The sequence below is a fragment of the Leuciscus leuciscus genome, assembly GCF_965113295.1.
Source record: "Leuciscus leuciscus genome assembly, chromosome: 22".
Classification (NCBI taxonomy): Eukaryota; Metazoa; Chordata; class Actinopteri; order Cypriniformes; family Leuciscidae; genus Leuciscus; species Leuciscus leuciscus.
The window spans coordinates 12301658-12328415 of NC_138746.1; the positions used below are offsets into that span (position 1 = coordinate 12301658).

Below are 26758 nucleotides of genomic sequence, written 5' to 3' on the forward strand. Positions count from 1 at the left end.
AAATTTTTTTACAACGAAACGCAATTTGTGGCGGCCGGTGTTGATTCTGTGGCGCACCGCCACGAATTAGTCTATGTGTGGGAAACACTGGAAACTAAAACTAAACAGAGCAGGGAAACAAGAACAAAAGGAAATTATCAGACTTTCAAAATAACATGGCAGAATAGGGAATATGTTGCATTTTGTATGTAAATCCTCCTAATGCATCCTCGATAGCATCAATGGACCACCTGTCAGTTATTGCAATAAAACAAAACAAAAATTACATCTGAGGTTGTTGTGACTACTAAAATCTAAATTTGTAACGAGAAAATATATATGGGAGCAAAAGTGTCAACTTATCAAAAGTGAACAGGAGCCTACTGATAGCCAGAAAAACAGATGTATGCTAATAACAGGTGAACTTCAATTTGTTTTGGTTGACCACTCCATTTCATGTGGTCGTCTGAGATCAATGTTAATACCAGATGTAAACAGGGCCTGAGCCAGTGTCCTGCCTTACGCGTCTATCCGCATCCGTCTTCTACTCTCCCCTTGCCTTTTTTTGGTCTTTATGTGGAAGCAGGCCTTGCCTGCTCGTGCGTGGCCTGAAGGTGGAAGTGTAATTTCCTGTGGCAGATAGGCTGGGAACAATTGGTGGGGGGTGGTTGGAGAGAAACAGACTGTGAACACGCTGCACTATGATAACTCAAAGAGGCAGGCTGCTGCACGGGTGCCGAGACAAAACTGAAGAGGGAAAAAATGAATAGCTAAGCCGCAACACCCCACCCCCCACCCCCAACACTCAAAGCTCATTCAGGAGGGTTTGTGTTCAGCCAGGCCTGAGAGTCGGTCTGTTGTGTTTTCTCTGGCTGAAAGTGGGGAGCACAAGACAGGTACATTAGTATCGCCTCATTGCAATTTATTACGCTCCTCTGTTCTTCTGCAGCGCCTTCGTAATATGGAAATAATTGAGCTCTGATAAAAGAAAAAAAATGCCAGGACATTGTGTTTTGTGTGTCTGTCGTTCTTTAGTTTGTTGTGCTTGTGTGTTTCATGGATTGATGATCTCTATCAGACATTAACCGAAGCCTAAAGTGTTGTTGCAACAAATGTTTTTGAAAATGTGTAATATGATGCTATGCAGAGGACGTGCCGCAACATAGAGCTTTCGCGCGACACATATGGTTGCTTATGCATACGTTTGTCATTTTATTTTAGTTATTTATTAATTTCATTATGTCTGTTGGCTCTCGTAGATCAGTTTGTTAGTCATTGTTCCTTACATTTTTTGGGCTGCAACTGCAAGCCACATCATGAGTAGCATCTGGACGGTTGTTCCCCATAGAGAAAGAAGTAGTGTGTTTTGGGCTGTCTGTTCTGCACTAAACAAGATTACTCTCCTTGTCTTGAAGGATTAAATCCTGTGCGAAGGTGTTTTGTCCATCATCACCCACTCTCTGGGTCTGACAACAATATCCTAACAGAGATGAAACCTCGTCATTGACTGATTAGGAACACTGTTCATGGGAAGCAATTTAAATTCATTCCCAAAGAGTGGAACAGTTTGGTCTCGGAAGTAAAAATCCCATTTATTTTCTCCATGGGGGAATTTATTTTGAGAACTTTTAAACCTTTAAAGACAGACCTTCTGTGAGCTACAAGGTTGATAATTGATGGTATATGCTTTTGCAGTCTGGGTTATTTCAACCGTAAATATTCGTGTTTGCCTGAGGAATTCTAGGTGAAAAACTACATTCTCTGATTAGGATTTTTTTTTTTCAGAATCAGGGGTAAACACAAGCAAACCGTGCCAAATGAACACTTTAGTGTCCATGAAACACTGTGAGTTGGTCTCCCTATGCTCTCAAACTACTTTTTTTGCAATATTTTGTAATAAATGTAAAATATATTATTTGTATAGGGGTAAATCTAGTTTGGGTCCCTTTTTTGCCAAATCAACCTGAATTCACCCTAATCAACATCTTAAAATCAATAGTTTTATATTTCTTCATTGTTTTTAATTTAATCTTTCGCAATACTTCATGGGATTGTTAGCCTAGAAATCTAGACGCATCCTAGCGCCAGCAAATTTTATTTTGTATCCAGGGTGGTCTAGTAACTCTCCATTGGCTTTCGAGCTGGAAAAACCAAACTCTAGTCAGGTCAATCACATCGTGTATAGAGTCGGTGGGCGGGCTTAACATAATGACAACAGAGTTGCGACGGTTCGCTGCTACTTGAAAACAAAGAAGAGCTGCTGCTGCTGCTGGCGAACAGTGGACTTTCGAATCGGCTTTGGCCGCGACTCTGGAGGACTTGAAGTTAAACTTTTCTTTGAGAAAAGAACAAAGAACGGCACTTAAGTCATTCTTAAAAAAGGAAGATGTGTTTGTGGTTTTGCCGACCAGATACGGCAAAAGTTTAATCTATCAACTAGCTCCGCTGGTGGGAAAACGCTCTGGTTGGTTGTAGCGCTATCCTATTGCGTGCAGAGGGAATTTGAAAGACAACCGTTTATCCCGCCCCTCGGATTGAGCCCTGCCAATGGTGAGTTCCCAGACCCAACATCTTAATGTGGGTCTGGCTTGCCAGGCTATGGGATTGTAGTTCTTTCCCTCATTAAAGCCAGTAAGTACACAGTCTTGTACTTTTTGTCCAATTTTTTATTTTTATGCTTCAAAAGTGTGTAATGATGTGATGTACCTTGTAGCTGGTTGGTTTAGTTTATAGCTTACAACTCTCAAATGAAGACTTTATTTTTTTTCAAATCCCAAATGGGAAAAATACTTCCAAAACCAAGGCAGTTAAAAAAGTGCACAGGCACTTTTTGGTGTTAGCATGTTACTAAGCTAACCATTAGCTTGTCAGGCTGTTGTTGTGAACCCCTAATAAGTATTAAAAAGACATGGCACACTGTCAAGCGCCAAAAAGGACACAAAAAATCTCAAATTCTCAAATCTCTAATGTGCTTGTGCATATTCAGACTTGGTGCCTTAAGATGTATTGCACCAGTTTTTATGTAAATTATGTAAATTAACAGAATATATTTTTGGTTGTACCTCTTTATCTTTCTTTCTTTTGTCTTCTTTCAGTGTTTATCATGGCTATTTTTTTCCCTTTCGAGTCACCCTTGTAGTAGTTTGATGTAGTCTGTTAGAGATTGGAGTTGTAGTTTTGTCAGCTTCCTGCCTCTCTTCTTTCGATCTACTGGGAAGAACTAACTGTTTTACCATTTTGTTTTGCTCACATGGAAGACCCATAGAGGATGTGAATTAATCCTGGGTGCTACCTCTAATAGAATTATCAACTCCTGATGTTGTGCACGCCATAAATCTTCGCCCTGCTTGCTGTCTTCCTCTTGTCAGAAAGTGCAAGTGTGCACTTCTGCTGCAGTGCACTTTCCTATTGGCTTTTCATATTTATTTCCTCTTCTCTTTTCTGCTGTGGGAGCTTGATCATGCTTTTTTTTTGCAGGCAGGGGGTGGGTTGTACTAGGGCTGCTTGATTATGGCAAAAATCATAATCCCAATTATTTTAGTCAGTATTGTATTCATGATTATTTAAAGGGGTCCTATTAGGCCCTTTTACGAAGTCTTGATTTTGTTTTTGGGGTGCTCTAGAATGTTTTCATGCTTGATTGTTCAAAAAACGCATTCTTTTTCACATATTTTTACATTACAGCTCCTCTCTCCCCAGTCTAGGCAAACGCGCCGTTTCGATGAACCACCTCCTTCTGAAATATGAAATGTGCTGTGATTGGTTAGCTTGGTCCAGTGTGCTGTGATTGGCCCAGTGTGCTTTGATTGACACCGCTTAGCTTGTGTTCGCGAAATGTCCCACCCCTTCATAACAGCGAGGTCTACTTACTACCTAAAACAAGAGGATTGTGCAGAACGGATTTCATTCACGGACAATGCAAGCACGGCTTTCACAGAACGTTTCAGAGTAGTATGTTATGTTTTGTTTTGTTTTTGTAATTTTCAAAACTATGGTAACCCAAACAGTAGCCTAATCGACACCTTTTTTGTGTATTCTGTGTGGGCGCGGAAAGAAGTGAAAGTGCACCGCTGTAAAATAAATGGAATGGAGAACAATAATAGTTTTATCCGATTATTGTATTTTCATAATTGTTGGAAGTTCCCAGCGATTTTTGGAAAGACAATAATACAAACTGAGCAATTGTTTTTGTGTGTGTAATGTTAAGAGTGTTTGTTTCAAATGGGAATGTGCCATTTTAAGGTTTCTCTCATATGTACACAGCCAAGCAGGCTTTTAACATCACTAGCTTTGCATTCACTGACATTAAATGTTCTTGATGTACAGTGAATTATACATAAAGACCAATGCATGTTTTAATACTAGCCCCGCTGTTTGGGGCACAACGCAACTTTTCTACATTCATTAAAAAGGCATGGCACTTAAGTGAATATCATAGGCTCATCGGTGGCCAGGCATCTTGCTACATTGCTACAGTCCTACATTTGCCTTTTTAATCTTCGTTCGATCTGCATAGGATGTTTGTATAGTCCTGATACAATTCTGTGAAGCCTGCGGGCCACAGCAATCAGCCATGCAGATCTCTCTCTTGTTATTAGTGTGAGACCACAGAGACTTTTGCCTTTTATCAGATACACCGGCCTGAGATTCATCTTTTGCCCAAATGTGCCTATTCATCATATAGCGCAGTTGCATAATTGCACAAAGGGGCTTATTTGCAGTCAAAATAATTAATTTATCTTTTTGCAATTTCAGACATGTAAAAATATGTAGGTATTTTGTTCATCAAATATGTAGCTTGTCTTCTGACTCAAAGTTCTTGTGAACGATGTAAGTGGAAAAATCTCATATCGAATGTACTGTACACAGATTCTCACACACAAAAAGCAATGGGTCCTGCTTGCAGTTACCACTTTCCCTTATAGAAATCATATCTCAGCTGGCCCACCAATCATGAGTGGGAGGGTCACTTTTATTAACGGTCTCCTCCTGCTGGGATGCAATATGCAGATGAGATGGGGGTACATATACATGCAGGTACATTTGACCTTGCATTTGAAAGCAACATCTTAACAAACCAGCAAACTGTTTCCAAACAGCATGTCATTATCTACTCACCCTCATGTCGTTCCAAACCTTGTATGACTATCTTCCCACATATTGCATTATTATACATTATATTCAACATTTATATATAGTAGTTTAATGTAGTACTGACACTATAACTCTGTAAACATTTTTTCTTTTTTTTTTTCACAAAGTAATTTTCATTTTGGGTGAAATATACACAATACAGATTGTCACTATCCACGATACATATTGTTGCATTTTTGTATAGCGATATATTGTGACACGATATATTGTTACACCCCTAGCTGATACCGGTCATCGTAATAAATAATAGGCCAACTATTCCTAACAACAATATATTTTAAGTATAAAAAAATTAAGATGAGAAAGTATCATGAATTGACAACTCATGATTTATTGGCAAGCAACATATTCCGTTCCCTCTCTTAGAGGTGATTAGGAACAACTTAGAGCTTAACAAATACTGTATTTTGTTCCTGTGAAATAATAAATAAATTAAAAATAGTCCATCAAAAAAGTAATCAAATGAAAAGCAACACTGCATACTGTAGTTTTCACTATATAAATTAGATATAGGCCTAGATTAAGCCTACCAAATCTACTAAAGTCTGCCGTCTTTAAAGTCTTTCTTCTTTTCCTGTTTGATTGACATTGACTCAGACTGCAAGCAGGAATATTAGGCTGCTGTCACTTTCAGACAATTGCACAGATCCATTAGCCTATACTGTTACAAATGCGACTTTTTTCCCATTTTTTAACCATTTAGACGCGAACCCAAAGTTCAAAGTTCACTTTACTTGTCCTTGTTCCACTCCAGTGCACATACAGAAAACCACTTTAGGAACAGAATAACTTTTTTGCCTTAAAGGGGTGGTTCAGGATTTTCGACATCGGACCTCATTTTCAAGTGAGCCTGGTTGTTATTCATCAGTGGAGACAGTTTTCACAAAAATTCATCCAGTCCTTACTTTTGAATAGTTCGCTGGTGCTAGGCTAGCGCGAGTCAACGGTGCACGTTAGCCTGCCAGTAAAAACAGTTTTACCCACTCCACAGTACACCAAAAACAAATAAATTATAACGCCAGACTATCGATGTAAATGTCTGTTGAGAGAATAATGTTAGAAATCAAAGTATTCTTGCATCTCAGGCAAAAGTCTCATCATCATCATCGGCAGGTAAATACACTTGCGTGATTATGTGGACCGGCTCTCTCGGTTTCCTAGGTAACCAAATATAACTCCGCCGCTGCTGTAGACTGCTTATAAATACAGGGAACGAATTATAACTAATGCAATGTGATGAAAGGGTAGTTTGATTTCTAACATTATTCTCTCAACAGACATTTACATCGATAGTCTATCGATAACTAATTTTATTATCGAGCACATCATGCAGTTTAGCAACAGTAGTATTCTACGACAATCACTGATATAGCTGATTTGGGCCTAAAGTTTGGGCTTTTAGTGAGGAACGAAAGCGCAGCACTGTGAAGGAAAGAAATGCACTAAAATTGAGACCACGGATCAAACTATATAAAGCTATTATCGTCCGATAACGATCGGTGCCCGATGAATCAGAGCACCCTTAATGGTTTTGTCGATACAATAAAAGTCAATGAGGTCCAAAACAACAATGGATTTGTATGGAAAAAAAATATTTGAAAGTGAGTAAATGACAGAATTTCCACTTTTGGCTGACCTGTCTCTTTAATGCAGTTCTCTATACACAAACCCAGGAATGGGTAATAATGAAAGGCTTGTTCCCTTAGATGAGATGCACATGCACGCTGCTCGTGTGAGTTTTATAAGCAGTGAAGGATCAGTGGTCTCTGCTGCTTGAATAGATCTCACAGCTGAGAAGAATATTCCAGTACTGATTCCATTTGCATTAACTCGGGGAAAAAACAGCACTTCCCCTCTACGTGTGATTTCACAGGTCAAGGTAATGCTCATATCTCACCTGTCAGCAGAAGAATGGCAACAACAGGGGTGATAGAAAAATGTACACACAAATACAGATACAAGCAGAGGTGCAGAACGCTCTGTACCAGAAGATAAATTAGCTGTTTTGATGCAGTTCCTCTCTGCGTTTGTTCGTGGCTGTGCAATCGGGGATACTTGTGTTGTGTGTGTGAAAGAGTGTATACGAGTGACCTTTAGTGGTTTGGGTTCCATCGGGGGCAGATTAATTACTCTGTAGCATTAGCATGACGGGCCATGTGCTTGTCAGCTCGCAAATGTCACCTCATGAACTTCAGCCACTCTGATTAGAAGTGAATGTACTTTCTTAAGAGATTCTCCTTTTTTCATTGTGGAATGTTTTCTCTCCGGGGGCTGATCTCAATGCATCAGCAGGAGTGTGCTGAGCCCACCCAAACCTCTATCTTTTGCACCCAATCAGAATTTAGGCACAGATAGTGTTAATCTGTTTGTTACAATTCATGCATTGATTAAAAACAATATAAGGCGGGATGTGTTAAGAAGTTTGATGAAGGGGTATAGAATGTCAACATGTGAACTAGGGATGGGGCCGATCCGATCCAGTATCGGTATCGGGACCCGATACCAGCGTAATTCACGTATAGGATTTTCCCGATCCAACCTGCTGAGATATCCGATATCCATGAGTCATGTCTGCGCTCGCTTTAACGTCTGCTGAAATGACTCCAAAGTCCAAAAGTGATTCCCGCCGGCGAGTCTGCTAGCTGGCTGCAAACTGTGGAATGAATTTCCTGAACGGAGGCGCGGCTCAATGAGACACAGAGTTATGAGACACGCCCCCGCTCAGGAAATCCATTCCACGGTTTGCGGCTAGCCAACAACGTCCGCTGTGTGGAAATACTTCACACTGGAAACACCGCAGAGCAAGACAGCAAAATGCAATGTTTGCAAAGCTGTAATTCAGAGCCTTTAAAGCTCCCTCGCGTCGTACAACACAACGAACGCAATCAAACATTTAAAAAAGCACCACGTTACTGTGCGTTCACACCAAACGCGAATAGCGTGTCAAATTCGCGTCTACCGCGTCTATTTGGACGCTTGAATATTTTGAATCCATTCGCGCGACCAGAGAAAAATTGACGTGCGTAAAAAGCAAAAGTTTGAAGCGAAATCGAAGCGGATCTGAGGCGAAATCCGCTTGTTTGTTTGCACGATGCTGATGTTGATCGAGCATTCATCGAGAGAGTTAATGCATCGGAGCGAGGATCACCCTTCAGATAATGTGTGTGTAAGATGTTTACACTTGCACTTTTCTTATATTTCAAGACGCAAGTATTTGACATTTTGGTAATGTAATAAATATTGACATGACAATCAATTTGAAACCCTTACAGTTGCATATTTTTTTTCAGAATGGGATTTTTCCTGTTTTTCTGACTTCCTTTTCTGACCTTATACTTACCTCAAGTTGCCTTTTGGGACATACATGCATACATACGTACATAACATATCATTCATACTTGCCTGTTGAGAGAAGTTTATTTCAGCAACATATAAAATAAACAATAATGATAATAATAATATTAAATCAAACACAGCTCTGGTATCGGAATAGTATCGGTATCGGCCGATATCCAAATTCAGGTATCGGGATCGGATCGGAAGTGAAAAAATGTGGATCGGTGCATCCCTAATGTGAACCTATAGAATCAGGTCCCAAATCTGCGCAAGATGTCAGCGCCATATTAGGACTTGAAGGGGCGTCGTCCATCTTTTTTTTACACTCTATGCTTCTTACGCATTAAAGTTGCGTAACTTGTTATAGGGCTGTAAAACGATTAATCGCAATTAATCACATCCAAAATAAAAGTTTGTGTTTACATAATGTGTATGTACTGTGTATAATTATTTTGTAGCCTATATAAATGCGCACACATTCATGTATATATTTAAGAAATATTTTCATGAATATACTGTATATTTATATATAATTTATATTAAATATAAATATTTTATATATAAATAACACATTTTTCTCATTGTGATTTTATTATCTCTGTTATAGTATTTTTTTATGTTTAAGTCAAAAACCAACAAGATATTTTTTTCACCATGTTTCCAAGTTTTTTACCTCAGGTTAAAAAAATACAAAGAATGCACAAACTAAAAACACTAAATAATTTTGTTGAGTTTGCAGTTGCAGTGTTTACAGAGCAGAGGTCACCTTTCTTTAATTCCAAAGGGAGAGATGGACTTTTGTTTGTCTATTATTTTGTGCTGTATTATTTGGTTACGGTGTTATTTCGGTTTCAAAAAGCAGCAATAAATAACACTTTAAAATCTAAAGAGTGTTCATGTGATTTTACACATTAGTGTTGCGAAATTAATGAATGCATAATAATCATGATAAAAGTGAAACTGTGATTATTCCTTAGACTATAATCGTACCAACAAAATCTATTGTCCTTGCATCCCTAAATGTACACTTATTCGTCCGGCGGATTTTCGTGTCTTATGTATACACGACAAATACAGCGTTGTAGCCTAACCACAATTAACCACCAATAATCACAATAAGCTCTGCCGTTTTGTTACTTTCGATATTAAGAAACATCGTCATCTTTCAAATTCTATCCATTTTATCACAAAATTGTGGCGTGACAGATCACTGTATAGGCGCCTCACTTCAAGCGGCAGCGCAGAGCGCGAGTGAATGCAATCATCTTTTCCTCTTAATACTAGTTACAGAATAAACATGAATGAACAACTGAAGGTATGTTGAAAGATACAGTACAACTTACTGAAACAAATCACATCAGTGTTTCAGCTAAATATATGCACTATATTGGCCGATACATTCATTATATTTTACTTAACCTGTTTGTATGTCTTGATTATTTAATGTAAGTGTAAAAAAAATCTGTCTTGAAAATGACACCCATTGTGTAAATGATTTCAACAACGATTTGGAGTAAAAATATAATTTTATAATTAGATTTAGTTAATGCAAAAACTGCCTTACGTTTGCATACAATTTGTTATTTGAGTGTGTTGTTGATTTATTATATCTAAAAATAAATAACAATTGAATTTAGGCTGTTGTTAACCTTTTAATATTATAGTAATGTGCAAGAAAGGGCTACCTATAAAATTTACAGCATTTATTTTGCAGATATTTTTTCATCCTTACGAAACTTTTAATTATAATTGAATTCATGAAAGACAAAGACACAGTTTGTTCAGTAAACCACTGTTTAATAAATTTAAAAAAAGCAATTTTACGTTTAGTTTTCTCCCCCCGTTGTACTGCACGGTATAGAACCGAACCGTGACCGTGACCGAGGTACATACTGAACCGTCAGTTTTATTTTTGTGGTCAGTTTTGACTATAAAAGTAGTTTAGTTTTTTTTTTCTAGTCAGAAATATTAGGGATTGAATTTGCAATGCATTTTTGAATTTGGCAGCAATATGCTTTCGAGATTCAAGAGTGAGATTGATGCGCAATCATGCTTTTTGTCTGTGCATCTCATCACGTTTCAGAGCAGGTGCGCATCTTATCAACTTTAAACTCTCAAATTTTCCAGTGTGCTCTATACAATAGAGATATGTCTTGCTTATGTCTCCTGAACATGGTCAGGTGTAAGGAGCTGTGAGAGAGAATCTCTGGAGTGTCAGTGTAGAAATGCTGGACTCAGTCTTGTGTAACTCTCCTCTACTGTGCTGATTTGCTACATACCACACAGGTAAAATCCCATGATAGACTACTAATCCTCACCTTCTGGCAGACTGTTTACTATCACTCTCGCTTCCTCTCTCTCTGTCTCACGGTCTTTTCTTTCTCTCCTCCATTCTTGCTCTATCCCCAAGTGGGAGACTCTGGTTTACAATAGGATTAGAATCCCCATCCACGGTGGAATCCGTCAGGCAGAGTTATTAGTGTTGCTCTCGGTGTGTTAATTGGCAGATACAGCAGATCACATTGGCAGTGAGAGGTCCAAACAAGATAAACATTGTCCATAATCTGCTAACGTCAGAAGCATCTTTCATTGAGTCTGTCCAGTGAGACATGTTTCTTCATCGACAGCATCAGAGCTCATCTCTAAATATGACCATGAACTCTCAGCAATCTTTTAAAAAAATTTTTTTTATACATGCGTAAGAATAAAGGTACATGGAAAAACGATCTGCAATACTGTGTGCATGCATAAATGTGTATAACGTGTATGAATGATTCATAGCTGAAGCCAATAGTATTGCATTATTTATGCACAGTGTCGAACGGCTGGCCGGCTCATCCAGGAGGCTCAGGGGGTTAAGTGTCAAGGACCAGCCCTGATCCCTCAGGTTCTCGCCCCAGAATTCCCTGCACTAGGCGTCTCGTGCAGTTTAGACTTGGACAATAGAGTGCTGCTCCTTTCTGTATGTATGAGGATCCAGAACAATGAGACTTCTGCTTCCTCATGGGGAAAATGCAGGTTGATGATGAGTTTGTATTCATAAAGCAAGGGAATCACATGAAAATTAAGCATATAAAGGATTGTTTTGACCTGGTTATTTTACCTATAATTTAAATGTTACAGCTGTACTAAGTCCTGATTTCTAAATCAGGTTTTTTTGTGTGTGTGTCATTCAGTGGCTTTTTCCGCTCATTTGGTCTGAGGAATATAGGAAAAAGACAGGTTACATTGATGTAGACCTGAACAGCAGGGGCTCAATTTGTGGAGCTTCGAGCTGCATTGGTAATGATCCTTCTCTCTCTTTTTCTCTCTGCAGGTCTTTGGCTCTGCTGATAAACTCCCTCCAATAAGGTAAGCTGTGTAGATATATCTATGACCATGTGAATGTATTATCAGATTAATGGAAACCATAAAAAAAAATAAAAAAAAATAGAATGTTAAGTGTAATCTTTAACAAATCGTCTAAAAATAAATATTAATTTTCATACTGCACGTTGTTTTAATGCATACATTTACTTAGAATTTATTATCATTATTTAAGATAGTATATAATTAAAATTTTCAGTCATAACATGAAAATAATCATCCACCAGAATTTTTGTATCAGTGCATCCCTTGTATAGCCTGGAAATCCAGACCTAAATCTGAAAGATTAATGGTCTGGCATCGACTAATGAAAATCGGCCAGCTTGAGGGGCGGCACCAAGCATGCTTTGGAAAATCTCACTGCACGCAATTGGATAACACTGCAACCAATCACAACAAGCCCCATACGCTTAGCTACCAGCGGAGCTAACTGGTAGATTAGACTCTTGCCGTATCCGGTCAGCAAAACAGCATAAACGCCCTTCTTGCAAAGGAACGATTCAAGCGCCGTCTTCTGTTCCTCTTTTATATAAAAAGCCAGGTCTAACTCGTTCATTGTAGCGGCCAAAGCCATTTCAAACAACTGGTGTTCATCAATAGACATCTTGCAATGTTTACTAATGACTTCGACGTCACAGCGCTGTCGTCATCCGTTTAGCTCGCCTCTGGCCCGCCTATATCAGATAACCCGATGTGATTGGTGCAGCTTGGATACAAGGGCATATTTAATGAGCATCATTACTCAACGCCAGAGCAATTCGCTGAGCAAATTCAACTTGTGCTCTCGCGAGAACTCTGGATTTCCAGGGTATCCCTAGTATATGTGTATCATAAAGAAATGAACAAGTTGTGACTATCGGGACATTAATTCATTGAGAAATGGCGCTAGAACAGGTTTGTCATTCTAACAGTTGAAAATAGAGGATAGAAAAGCTCAATGTAAAACACACTCAAAGTGAGATAATATGGTGGGGGGAGTAATCATAATGGAGAGAGCAGCCGTCTATATCAAATGTGCACCATTGAATTCTTTGATACTTTTATGCTATAGCAGCATAAACTCAGGTCCCTTTGATATCTTCACGCAGTAGCAGCATAAACTATTCCCTCCATCTCCGATTGCTCCCAGGCTGAATGGAAAATACGACATTTACATTTTTTGCTGCTTTGAGGTGGTTTCCTCTGTTTAGGCAACATCTCGTCTCTGAAGTCGGAGTTTGAAGTCTCTACAGTGTAACTGAGGCACAGCATTCATGCGGAGATCGTTTAAATCCCTTCCGCTCATATGTTGAAACAGTGTTGTGATGACCAAATTTCTCTCTCTTCAACCCCTCCTTGTTTCCTCCACCTTTCCTCTCCTCCTTTCTCTTCTCGCCCTCTTCCAACTACATCTGACACCTCTCACCCCTCCGAGGATACCTGTTGTCTTCGTCTGCCAATCTGTTTTTTTTTTACAGAAGAGGATGTGATTAAAAAAGACAGCTTTCTAAAGGAGGCCATGTCACATGCTTAGCTTATTCTTTTGACCAACCAGCGCTAGTTTCTTTCTCTCTTTTTTCTCTCTCTCTCTGCAGTAGCTTCTAATGTGGCTGTGTAATTTATGGTAGGTTCGGGCAGAGCTGTTTAATGCCCTCTCTGCCATCGGCAGCCTACGTGAGTGCCTGCAGAGATTCATCTGTGAGGAGCATCTAAATATGAAACAAATGAAATGCAGCAGCAGGAAAAACAAAACCAGGACAGATGATTAATGTGATTTACTCAGCCAGCAGACCTGTAAGTTTTCTCCACCAGTCCCTTGCTCACTCGCTTGCTAACCGTGGGACAGATCTTGTGTTTTAAACCGCCTCCCAGATGGGCAGCGAGTGTGAGTGCAGGTTGAAGGCTGTTGCTGGTAATTGCGGAGCTGCAAATGGATTTCTGTAACACAAGCTGTAGTGCATTTAATGTAGTTTGATCCACATGCTCAATCACAGGCTGAAGGGTGACCTCCAGCATGGGGCCACGCTGTCTCTGTGTTTACCCAGGGCAGGGTCTCACCCCTCCTCCCTCCTCCCTCCTTGTAGCCTCCGGCCCTACGCCTCGCATCTTAACCAGAACTCGCCGGTCATGTTAGCTCACACACTCTTCCTCTGTCGCTCCGGATCAGCCGCAAACAAATGCAGACCTTCCACATGTCTTGTTCCTACATTCATATGGCCCTATGAAATCGGTAAAAAAAAATCCCAAATTCATTTTTTTCTGTTTTCTTTATTCTGGAATCTGTTTCAATGGTTTAATTAAATTTAATAATCAAAAAGCACAACTAACCAATTAAAATTAATAAAACTTTAACAATTTAATAATAAATATTTTTCAGAAATTCTGTTGTCTGTTTGAATTTTTCTGGATTTATGAGTTAATAGAAATGTATCATCAAATGTATTATTATTACTTTGAGGATTAAAAATGTACTGTACAATATTAATATATTTGTCATAATTTCTCAACCAAACTTTTATTTTAACAAGGTTGACGTGAAGACCTATGAGTTTCTGTGTGTATCTGACAACAGTTTTTTCAAATGAAATGATGAAATGCTGGTTAAGTGACTTTCAGAGCAGCGCTGGAGATTAAGGCCCTGTTTACACGAGAACGCTCGCGGGTGAAAACGTAAAAATATTTTATCAGATGTGCCTTTCGTTTAGACGGCGACGGCGTTTTTGGGGCTTAAAAACGCAAAAAAGTGAAACCACCCTCCAGAGTGGAAATCTTAAAAACGCTCCGCCGTCGCGTTTCCGTCTAAACGGTAAAAACGCAAAAGTCTGCTAGACAGTGAAGGCACCGATCAGTGCTTCACATTGCCACCTAGCCGCCTGGAGTGCATACTACATTGAATTTCACACACTTTTGCGTCACCGTATGCACGCAGATTTCCCCCCCATAACGCTCGTCTAAACGCAGAATAAAAAGTGATCACTTTTGCGTTTTCTCTTCAGATCGTTTCCGTGTAAACGTAGCCTAAGTTCATGAGGATTGTCCTCCATATAGTGAGAGAGCAGATGCTGAAAACACCATGAGCATCATGCTTCAGTATGTGTAGAAAACGAAACCGCGCCACTCATTCACACAAAGACATGCAGGACATGCATATTTAAATTAATCTTTTTATGCTCAATTTGACTAAGTGTACAGCACTACTTTAGAAATTTTCAATTTTCAAAATTTGTTGACATTCAGTGTGATACGGTACATTCCAATTTTATTATCTAGATTCTTTGATTCCTTCTGTGTGTTTTGCTTCACAAAATCATAGGGCCCTACATTCATGACCGTGTTCTATTTTCTCCATATGGCAGCATGCTAATAAGCAGACCTCATAGATGGGCTCAATGCCCAACAGGCTCATCTGTCCCGGCTAGCTAATGGCTTAACTGGATTAGCCGGTTCCCCATGCGGGCTGATCAGAGCTCATAACACTGATCACCTCCATTGATCCGATTGATCAGGGCCTTGCTTATAGTGCTGAAGTGTGCAGCGCGAAAGCCACTGTTCTGTTCCTCTCCCTAACGTGTCCTAAGGGGACACGGACACAGACTGCCGCTCCGCACAGATGGGCCACCTGAGGATACATGGGAGGTAATGGGGTGAATGAGGGGGAAAGAAGTTAAACCGAAGGCTGGTTTGAGACAGATGGAGTGAAACTGAACCTGAGATGCAGTGTCTGGTTATTGATGGGCACTTCCTGTCATCAGTATTGGCCTCTTGTCGTCTTAAACCAACATAAGGCCCTGCTACTAATCAGCTGTGGTAATCTGCATGCACACAATCAGTCCCGCATTGACCTGGCAATCTGTCATCCAAGATTTGTCTAGAAATATATAAATACGCTAATCAACACGTCTTGGAAGAGAACAGCTGCTTGTGTCCTTTATCATTTTGTATGCTGCCATCGTTGCTGCTTCGTTTTCAAAGTTATCTTAAAGTCCTCGCTATTTTCTCTGCCACTTTTGCTAATGAAGTGAGATTTTTGGAAGCTGGGACACCATCCAAATGAGACCTTTTTCCTCTCCTGTGTTTTTTTTTTTTTTAATCTTCACCCCACCACCATTCTGAAATTAGACATTCTGTATCAAAAATTGCACTCCTTGATGAGGCCCTCACCAAATTCATTTCCTGCCTGTTGTTGTGATTGATTAATTGATGTTGTTAAATGGCTCCTTTGGTAATGGCTTTTCAGTATGGCATCCAAAATGAGAGCCAGGCTAAAGCACAGTCTGTCGCAGTCCCTTACGGCCAGAGCAGCTCTGTCTTTTCTGTTCACTGTGATTCTTAGTCTGCCGTGTTACATCACAGGGGCTGTGCCAGTGCTGACATCACTCAGCTGTGCCCTAATGGAGCAGGTTGGCTCTGTTTCTTTTGTTTAAGTACAGGTCAAGGCACCGTGTAGCTTTGACAAGTTAGACACCTTCCTGCATTCAACCATGGAAAGAAGGGACTATATTGCTTTGGCATCTTGCTCCCGTTGTATTTAAGCAGGTGGTGTCCATTTCGCTGATCAGCCTTTCAGGCTGTGTTATGGCTGGCTGTGCTCTTGTGGATCTTGGAGAGAAGGAAACCTGGGTTAGGTCAGACTGAGTTCACGCAAGTGACAGGCTATATTAATCAAGTCACTCATTGAGGTCCTTTTAGTTTGTCAGGTCAGTAGCACATTATACTCATACCTCAGCTTAATTCATTATGAAGAATGAATTTCATATTAACTGCACAAGTGTGGTTTTTAATATTTTGTTGTTGTTGTTGCATGAAATGCCTATTAATGTCATCATGCTGACAACATAGGGGATAATTTCCCTATTATTAAAAACTGTTATATATACAATTGTAATATACATAAAGTTAGATATTTCTTTGTATTTGTATATATTATAGTTTACCCCATTGTAATAAAAGTAAGTATAACATATACAGTACTGTGTGAAAGCCAGTTTAATTAGCCTACATCTTTTGCTGTGGTGTGTCAGTGTCAGTAGGAAATATCAGTTTACATTTCCAAACATTCCTTTTGCCATAAATTGTAAAAATTCTGTGAGATTTTTGTATGTCTGACAACAGCCAGTATGCTCCACACAGAGTATGCTCACCACCATCGAGTCTGTCTGTGATTACATGAAGAAACAAAAACAAAAAACTGAGAAGACTAAATCCTGAAGAACAGTGGCAACGTCTCCAAGACATTTGAAGAAAACATTCATATTCTAACTTATGAGTTGGACAGGAAACAATTCTTTAATTCTGGATTTTAGCCAAATCTGGTAGCAACACCCTGGCAACCACCCAGAACCGCTTGACATCATGGCAGTTTTACAGGTGCAAGCAGTAATTTGTTCAGAACATGTAAACATTTAGTTTACACTATGCTTCAAGACTATGTGCCAGTCTTTTCCATTGTTTTCCTGCATTCTATGTAAATTAGACCGCTTTGGGCAACACTTTCTGCAGATGTTTAAGAAATGCATTGAACATTCAATCTATACTTGGTTTCTTTCTAATGGAAATGGATCCCTGAAGCTTTTACTTTCAACAAATTCCATCACACCTCTTAGTCATAAGTCACACGCTCACACACCAGTTCCCTGCCCCGCACTGGCCCATGATCCTGCCGTAATGAGTGTGTACCCCCACCCGCTGAGGTTCTGTCTCATTAGCTTTGCGCTAATGGAGCCCTACAGGTCTGGCTGCACTGACTTCTCCACTACCAGACTAACGGTAAGCCATCATGATGGCTATTGCCTGACGGACAGCTGGCCGGCTGACCTGAACTGAGACCTCATCACCAGGGTGAATTCATATTGCTTTCACTGCTGCTGTCATTACTGCTGACTGTGCATGAGGGGGTAATTTGTACTTGGCTTGCTAGAGAATTAAGAGCAGCGATGAAGAAAGAATGAGGGGGAAGAAAAGGAAGTCATCTGAACCAAGGCCTCTAGGGTTGCTGCAGTGCAGATGGCCTTGTCAGAGAAGAAACTGTCATGCTTCTCTCTCTCTCTTCCTCTTTCTCATTTTGTGGGGTTGAGGCTGGACATTTGTCAGTGTCGCCCACTTCCCAGCTCTCCCTCAGCTATCACAGCAGAGACAGGATGAGGCCGTTGGCAAAGACCAGACATGGGGTGTGCTCTGAATCTGTCTTAGTCAGTTTGTGTGTATGTGCATGCCTGTGTTTTGGAGTTTGTTTGTGTGGGAAATGGTATTCGTTGCATGTAGCAGACCTGTGGAAAAGGGATGTTTTTAACTCGCCTTTCAAATTGTATTAATCTCTTATGGTGCCTGTATGTTAAAGGTAGGAAAATCAGGGGGCGATTGAATGTGTGCATGTTTGTGTGTGAGCGAGGAACACTTGGTAGTGTTGATTGCATGCTGCTGAAAAGCTGAGATGGCACGTTTCCAGGTGCTCTGAGTGAGACTGTGAACAGTGCTAGTCTGGCAAATGAAACGTCCAACAAATTTCATCCAGACACTCAATAACTGCATCAGGTTTACACTCACGACATGATGTTACAAGACTTCATCAGTGCACCAGCTGCTCTCTGCTACACCTTTCAAATTTGGTAACAAGCAACTTTCATTTGCACAACCCCACTTGTTTGAAAGAAATGAATACTTTTATTGCAAAGATGCAAAAAATTTATCAAAAGTGACAGTAAAAAAATGCTGTATTTTAGATCAAATAAATGCAGCCTTGGAGAGCATTAGATGATTATAAAAATAAATAAAAATCACTAACTAAAAAAAACAACACATTTTACTGTTTCTACTGGAACTACAACAGCGAAATAATGTGCGTAGTGGTGCATGCAATTTGACTTGGACACCAACAGGCACACAGTGACAGTGAGAACTGCTGAGTCATTTATAGAGAGGCCAACCGTCATTGACTTTTCTCCTCTCAAACAGAGTAACCCAATCTGATCTTGAGATGTGAATCTAAAGCCATTGCAATTTGAAGCTGTGTTTTTCCATCAGCTCAACTTAACACCAGCACAACTTCATATTTCTACCAGCTTTACAATTGCAACTTTACACCAACAGCATAGCTTTACCTTACCTTGTCACTCCAGCAGCTGCTCTCAGCGGGGGTAACCAAACACCAGTGCACTCCCTCTCCTCCACATCAAGCTCAAGGGGGAATTTCAGCAGTGCTCTAGTCTAATATGACTTCAGTGTTTGGTGTTTATGCTCAATAGACTGATGTTTTTTTTCTTTCTTTTGGAGTAGACTAAGAATTAACAAACAGAACGGCACGTCTTACAGCAGATGCCTGCCATTGGCATAATACAAAGATGTGATAGCAAAACAGCTCAACACTGTGTTTTCTGCTCTGTTCATTGTGCAGAGATCCAAACAGATGGCTGTTCTGACTTCAGATCAGTCTAAAGTTTAGCAGGAATGATATGGCCGCTTGCTGTGTTTCTTCCTTGACTTTCCCTCACTTCCTGTTTACTTTGTGTGAGCAGTATATGGAGCATGTTGTGAGTGAGAGCGAAACAGAGCAGATATGTGAACTTGAAAGCCGAGAGCCATCCGTAATGAGCGCCTGCAGCTTAATCACGTACAGGAACGTTTGGGATCTGTTTCCACCAGAAGGACGAGCGGAGTAATGAAGCAGCCGAGGAATGAGAGGAGCAGAATGCATGTGAGGACGGAGAGAGAAGAAAGAAGGGGGTAATGGGGAGAAGAGACACCCAGAGGGAGAGAAAAGAGGAGATGAGGGTGCAGGAAGTTTCACTTCTTCTCTAGGTGGAAAGAGGAAAGATTATAGGAAAGATAGATGTAGGAAAACTATCTAAGATGTGTCCAGATAGCTGGAAACGGTGTAAAAACAGTAAATGGCTTCAGGCTTACAACTAGTGAGGAATGAAGCCCAGTCCATGCTGACATTGGTTGTCTACAAGCATTAAAGTTTGGTTGAAGATGTTATCATAAACAAATAGTGCACATGGTCATTCACGGCACACATAGAGTTAGAAAGTAATGTTCACTCACACAATCCCAAACACAGATGGAAAGTAAACCAACCCTCAGGATTGCCGCTCTGGAATGAAGAATAGTGATGGGATTTGTCAGGAATTCAACAAATCTGGTTCAGATTCCAATTGATGATTCTGATTCATTGATGACTGCATTTACAATTTATGGCATCCTCCCTTTATAATACAAAAAAAAGTTCAACTACATTTAAAATTTGACTACACAGTAACTACTTGGTTAATTTCGAGTTGAACAAGACTAAAGTAAAGATTTGCGCTTTACTGAGTGAGTTAATGACACTTGAGACCAAACAGGTAACTAATTTGAGTCTTTTTGACTGATTTGTTAATATAAATAACAGCTCAAAATACCAGTAGTTTAACAAATCTTATCACACTATGTATTTGTTTTTGTGTGCTGCCGTCTGATACGACACTGTTATTTATTGTCTCTGTATTATTTTTACTATGTATTTCTCATCATATTCAATTCAGACTACCAGCTGACGGCTCTGCCATAATTTCTTTGCAGTGGAACTACAGATTCAGCAGCGGCATAAAGTGGTGCAGGAAATAGTCATTTTAGTACAGCATTCAGTTTGCATAATGCAGTCCTTCAAGAACAGCTAACGCAACTTTGCACCATAAATCATCATTCAGTTCCTGACGTTTTTAAAATATTCTCAAACCTTATGAAGAATGACTGTTGCATTTCCATCCAGACGTGATGACTTCAGAGCAGAGACCATGCACTTCTCAGTCACCATCAAACAAGAAGGATTGTCTGTGCCTTTGTTTGTGGTGGTGGTCATGCTCTCTCATCTGGCCTGTGTCTCCTTGTTAGCAGTAGCCATGGTGTGCCGATATAGCAGCCTGTCTGTCTGTCCATTCATCTTTGTCTGTCTATCTCACCATATCCACCCCTAGAGAGTCTGTTGTTTTCGCTCTCTTTTTCTCCCAATCAGCATCATAGCTTGTATCACCCTAGATCACCCTAGCTTCCATTACTACTTTTAACTCAAGGGTCTTTTCTAATAAGGCATTTGTTTTAAGCTGCAAGACTCAGTGGCCTGGACACATTTTAGACTTAAAAGTTTTGTATTTTCTGTCGTGTTTTCAATGTCATGGGCATTGTTGACATCATCTTGATGTTAGCTTGGAAAGGCTTGTTGTATTTTGCTCTAATTGCACAGAACGGGAAAGAGGTGAAAAATATGGATGTGACGAATGATGTCAGGAGGACTTGGGCCACCACTTCCTACTGCTCACCCGTTCTCTAGAAATTTAATTGGCTGTTGAACATAGTTCACAAACCTGATGACCAGTCTGTTAGTTGTCAAATAAGTTTGAATCATTGTCATAACATCTGCTGAACATGTCTTCTAAGTGTTGACGATCAGACGCAGCAAGTTGGCTCACATCTGTGGCTTTTTGTTGCAAACCCTTACCGGCCTTCTTGTGTGTGCTGTGCTTTACGGTGTGTTGTTGTAGTTGTTTCATCTCGCTGTGTGTGAGAAAATATGGGGTTGTATGATTTTATTTGATATCCATTTCTTTGGTGTTATTGTTTTTGAAAGCTTGACATCTCTCCTTCATTTGATCTCTTTCTCTCTCTGGCTCTCCCGCCTGCAGGCTGATGATCGTCATCAGGATCTGCAGGTTGTTTTAGTGGCAATGACAGTCGTTCGTTGTGTTGTGGGGCTGGTTAGAGATAAGCTGCAGCTGATAAAAGTAACAGTAAGGGTAAGAAGCCAGTAAGGGAATTATGGTGGGAAAGATTGTAGGTTCATACTTTAATGTCAGAGCATTGGAGTGCAGATTGAGAAGTAGTAACAAAGTTGATTAGTACTGACTAGGTGATTAGTGAGGCCAACTTATTTTTTTTTTTAATAGTTTGATAATTGATATTGATGCTTATTGCTGCACGGTAAAACCTTCTCAAAGAAGTTGTGTACCTTATTTTCTGGAAAATACGTTTTACTGGGTCAAAATTGCATTCTTGAGAGAAAAAACACAGATAAGTTGCATTGGTGAACAAGCCACATTTTATTATTAAATTCCTAAATATAAAATAGCAGTAAATAAAATTAAACATTTAAAAAACAAAACAAAACAAAAAAACACTAGGAATTGTGGTTCCCCTCCCTCCACAAAAAAATCTTTTAAATTTAACTGTATTCAGAATGGAGCAAGAATAAAAAATGTAAGTATAAAACAAACATAAATAATAGTGGCATTTATTAAGCCTAAACAAGTGTGTTTAAAGCGAAGCTGAAACTACTGGCTTTTGGGAAGGCGCTAATATACAATACAATACAATACAGTAGCGGCTCCTGGCCGTAAATTTAGGTAGGGTAGATTCTGGGTCTTAGCGCTAGTTGATATGCCAATCACGACACACTGGGCCAGCTAACCAATCACAGCACATTTCGTATTTCAGAAGGAGGGGCTTCATCGAAACAGGACATAGATGGCGCGTTTGAGACGGACGGGACAGAGGTGCTGTAATAATGTAAAATATATAAAAAATAATGCGTTTTTGGAACAAACAAGCATGAAAACATTCTAGTACACCCCAAAAACAAAATCAAGACTTCGTAAAAGGGCATAATAGGACCCCTATTATTATTATTTCTGTTATATTCTGTTGTGCTCAATAGAGTCTTTGACCACAAAAACATATTTCGTGAATGCTCTCTAAGCATTTGATCAGAAAACTGGAAACCAGCCTAATTATTCAGGGTTTCCATAACATTGACTAGTTGTTCCCACAACCCACCAACTATGTCAATTTTGAAACTGTAGCATCCCTAACATTGAGTGTCCTTAAGTGTTAAGCTGCATGCGTGTGTTTGTCTGATAGCAGCCGAGAGTGTGAGCGAGACCGATTGTTTGGGATGTGAATGGTGTCGCTGGTAGGGATTTGGTGAGTCCCGAAACTGCTGCCAAGTGCCACTGAGACGACCAAGCAGATGGAGAGGCGAAGACGCTCTGTTAGAGCCGTTAACCGCAGGCCAAACCAGGACACGCCTGTGTGCCTGCTTACGTGCCTGGCATTTTCTTAGTTGGTTGATCAAGACAGAGGGTGCACGTTGCAGGTTCGCTCTCTTGTGTTTACACTAACGGCTCCTCATCTGTCTTTACGCTTTGTTCTCACTCTCTCCTTTAATGAGACACCTCTTTCTTCACTGCAGCTCCACCAGAGAAGCAGAGATGCTCCAATTACTGGCCTTTATGGAGGAGAGCAGTTCAACAACAATCAGCTTTGTACAACTTTATAGGCAGGATGCTGATTTGTTTTACCGCAGGGGTGTTCAGACTTGCTGCTGGATGTCTACTTTCCTGCAGAGTTCAGGTCCAACTCTAATCAAACACACCTGAACTAGCTAATCAAGGTCTTTAGGTTCACTTGAAAATTACAGACAGGTGAGCTGCAGCAGGACTGGAGCTAAACTCTGCAGGAGTGTTGATCTTCAGGAGCAGGATAGATCACTGCTGTCTGGTCTGAAACCAAAGGCACCTGCCTTGCTGCCTAGGAAACTGAATTGGTTTCAGAAAGGCTTTTAAAGACTTGAGTCTTTTTGAGTGATTAAATTAGTGAACATGTAAGGACTACAATGTACAAATAAACAAACAAACAAATAAATAAATAAATAAATATATACTATAGACCAAACCGGAACTAATTGTGAATGTAAATCTGAATATGTAATTATTAGTTTGAATATATAAATTTACGTCTGAGTATATAGATACAAATCTGAGTATGTTTATAATCTTGGATGTATAGATACAAATTTGAATATATAAATGTAAATACAAATACAATTTACATTTAAATATTCACGATCTAAATTTACATTCATACTTAACAATATATTCAGATGTATTCACAGATTTTGATCTATAAATTCACGATTTACATAATTATTTCCTGTTTGGCCCTTCATAAGGTGGATACAAATATAGTTGAATAAATGAATAAGCGGCTGTAATGGAATTATAATACATTTATATTATGAATATAATTTCATCTTTTTTTTCTCTTCTTCTTTTTTTTTCTGTTTGTCACATCCACTTGTGATGTGCAGTAAAATCACAATGGCATGTATTTTTGAGTATTAATTTTGTACCCTGCATAGGATTATCATAGGTTACAGGATGTAACATAAGCATCAGATTCAGGCGTACCTCGATGCCTCCCAACCTCTGTGCACTGCATGTAACCTTTTTCAGGTTTCGGACACCAGCCAAGGGTCTGTGCAAGGTACCGTTGTCGTCGTTAATAAGTCTCTATCTGTTAGGCCGCCTCGTGCCGTCTCTGAGCGATGCTGCTATCAGCAGCAGCATTGACTTATCTCAGTCTCATTTGAAACACTGTCACTTGTCATTCTAAGAGTAATGGCTGTACTATAATGAGCGAGGGTGTTCGCCTCTCAATCAATTCTACACTAATTAGTGTTAATGCAACGCCAAAAAAACCCTGCAGCTCTCTTCATCACTGCCAGCTCCTCCTCTCCCCCTTTTATCTGTTGTCATAAGGCAATCGAAACAACATCTTCATCACTTCTGCACTTGTACATAATGTAACAATAGATATTGTGTAGTCTCACTGGTGTCCTGGCCTCTGTTCTAGTTAATGGCTCACAGCACCACAATGACCAATTAATGTTCCCTGACACAATCAGAACATTTGGTTCATGAATTATGGGAATGGTGTGGAAACCAATCATAACTCCCTCCCCATTTCCTTCTTGTTGGTACAGATGGCCTTTAATGTGTGTGATAGGTTTTTTTGCAAGTGCAATGTTTCGCATCAGGACAATTTACAGTGTAGTGATTGATTTTCCTAACAATATTACATTTGTCTTTATATTGATATTTTTGTGTGCTTGTTCAGGTTTTTATTTCTTTTATTTATTTATTTATTGCAGCTGGGGAGTCCCTCTGTGTTGTGATGTTATTGTAGCACTGCCGAGTAGACATTGACCTTCAGCTTCAGGAAATCACCTGCTTCCTGGCAAGATGCTCCCTGTGGTCATTAGGAGACTTGATTTACAGTTAGGTAGAGTTGTTTAAATGTACCCCACCTTTCAAAATTTTGGATCTGCAAGATTGTTTAATTTTTTTCACATGCTTAACAATGCTTCTTTTACAGTATTTTGTGAAAATGTAGTAAAAACATGAATATTGCCAAAAAATTCTACAATTTTAAATAACTTATTTTTAGATATTTCAGTGTCACGTTTTTTTCAGGATTCTCTGTTTAACGTAAAGTAAAAAAAAAGAAAAAAAAAGAAGTATTTATTTGAAATGGAAATCTTTTGTAACATTATGAAAGTCCTTACACTCACTTGAATGCATTGATTGGATGCATCCTTGATAGTATTAATTTCTTTAAAACATTTTACTGACTCCAAACTTTTAAACAGTCATTTTGATCATGGATATATCCGGGGGAAAGTGTTAAGATGCATAATAGCCACTTTCACACAAAACTTGTTATATTGGAGTAAAAATGGCAGATTTATCACATAAATATACTACATGCATGTTTACACATGGAACAGCTGTCTGTCTTTTGTCTGTATTGCTACCGTTCACACATCAGCATCAAAATGTGTTATAACCCTAACCAAACTGTGATGTCATTTGCCATAAATTGTCAAATTGTAAAAGAATCGAACTGTTCCAGTAATATTTCCATCTGAGCAGTTTCATCATTTCAGTATCTGTACAATTTGACACAAACATGTCATTGTTTTTGTTTTGTTTTTTGTTCTCATGTCACAGGCATTTTTGTCACAACTTGTGATTGACTCAAGCTCTTTGACAGCAGCAGACTTCCTACATCAGAGCGTTCAAACGTAGTATGTAGTTCAAACCGTTATTCATTTCTGGCAATTTTGGCATAGACCTGATGTACTGGCATTTCGAAAACAGACCTTGATCACATATATCACCTCTAAAGGGAGATGTCATTAAATTTGCATAAGACTGCATGAATGAAAGTGGCTATAGCTTCACATTGTCTGTCTTTAGGTGAACAAAAGTAATCCAGCTCAACTTTTGAGCCTAATTTGAGTGACTGCTTCAGAAAGAGCCGTATATCTTAAATCATTTGAACGGCATGTCAGATCTGTACATAGTCAGCCTTCATTTCTGTATCTCTCTATCTCTATCTCTCCTGCTTTCTCCTTCAATGTCACAGTTTGAATTATCTCCCTCCACGGGAACATCTTAATGTGTTTGGCTGTGAATGCCAAACACTCCATCACTGTTCTATTTCCTTCCTCCTCTGGTCTCTAAAGTAATAGGATTCCTCATCCGGCATGACTCGAGTCTCACCGGCCTAATTTGAGCAAGAAAAGATGGCAGACGGTTTACAATCAGACAGGAAATGCTCAAGCAACTCTCTTAAAATAGCAGGTTCGCAAATGGAAATTAAGAGCAAATTTAATTCACGGCAAAAGCAAATTGGACTAGTGCATGAATATAAATGTTACAGTAGATGTGGTGATATGAACTTGAAGAGACGGGCTGATCGGCTCATGAGTCGCAGCGGTTATTATGCGCTGATAACAGTCCTCGTGTAAAACATTCTCACGGCTGTATTGATTCTGCCTTCCTTGTAATGAGGAGAGACAGTTAATGTGTCTCATTTCACTTTCTAGTTCTTTATGACGGGAATCAGTATGTGGTGAATGCGAATTCGGTGCACTAGCAGAGGCCTTGATCCACTAAACATTAGCACACTGATGATTCAATTTCCTGTGACATGATTATGGTTGCACATTAAAACATCTTTAAGCACCATCGCTGTATATAACATCAGGACTGATATTATTCTGATATCATTATCTTGCGTCTTAATTGTAGCTATTAAAAAATAATGTGCCATCATGAAATATGCATTCATC

The 26758-nt window shown here is 39.5% G+C and overlaps 1 protein-coding gene across 3 annotated transcripts in view; it reads left to right on the forward strand.

Annotated features, from left to right (window-relative positions):
* Positions 1–26758, forward strand: part of ndst2a (N-deacetylase/N-sulfotransferase (heparan glucosaminyl) 2a) — a 124847-nt gene that overhangs the window by 44573 nt on the left and 53516 nt on the right. For all 3 annotated transcript variants that reach the window (XM_082154115.1, XM_082154117.1, XM_082154116.1), the window contains exon 2: positions 11786–11820. The gene's annotated coding sequence lies outside the window, so the exon portion shown is untranslated. The remainder of the gene's footprint in view (positions 1–11785; positions 11821–26758) is intronic.